Raw genomic sequence first — 901 nt, 5'->3', positions numbered from 1 at the left:
GAGAGCAGAGGAAAAGACCAAAAAAAAAAATGTGTTACAAAGTGTCATCATGCTTGTAGGACCCCAACATTCTTGAAACTAACACACCTTTAAAAAGTAATATTTACAATGCCGTAAATATTTGCAAAGTATCAATGTTTAATTCAACTAGAATTTTAAGGATTATGGATTTACTAGCGAAAATTCCCCTAAAGCAACTTTCCCATATCAGTAATTTTTATTTAGAGAAACAATTTTAATGTACATAATACATGTGACCTTGGAATTCAATACAATTTTCGAAACTAGAAGTGACTCAGAACGTTCACTGGATGTGTTTTAAAGTCTTTTTTGATACTGTCCTTAACATTTGCTTATTTGAAATTAATATGAAAGAATGAAGCTAAAAGTTAGTTTTAAAAACGGTTATTCGACAAAGTTAGTTTTAAGAACCGTTATTTGACAAAGACGTTATTCCTATTACCAATACTGCGAAATGATAATTACAGAAACAATGTGGGATCCGTTTTATAACTTCAAATTTAAGTTCATTTGTACTTTGGAGCAGAAAATGGAAGAAATCTAAATCAAGAGTTACTTTTTTATCTTTCAGGCTGGTTTTAATTGTTCATACACCTAACAAAATAAACATTTGTGAAAGGCGTTATTCTTTGGGTGTTTTAAAATTCATTAATACTATTAATGCACCTTACTATACAGAAGTCACAGAAGTTAGAAATGCTCTCAGTAAGTAGTAAGTATATACTTTAGTATCGATAAACTCTTCAAATAAGAGTTTACAGCTTTGATTATTTTTCTTTTCTATCTTTGGAGACAGTCTCACTCTGTGCCCCAGGCTGGAGTGCGATGGCGAGATCTCGTCTCACTGCAACCTCTGCCTCCTGAGTTCAAGTGATCCTCC

The sequence above is a fragment of the Mandrillus leucophaeus genome, unplaced genomic scaffold (genome assembly GCF_000951045.1).
Source record: "Mandrillus leucophaeus isolate KB7577 unplaced genomic scaffold, Mleu.le_1.0 Scaffold467, whole genome shotgun sequence".
Classification (NCBI taxonomy): Eukaryota; Metazoa; Chordata; class Mammalia; order Primates; family Cercopithecidae; genus Mandrillus; species Mandrillus leucophaeus.
This window is presented reverse-complemented; position numbering follows the sequence as displayed.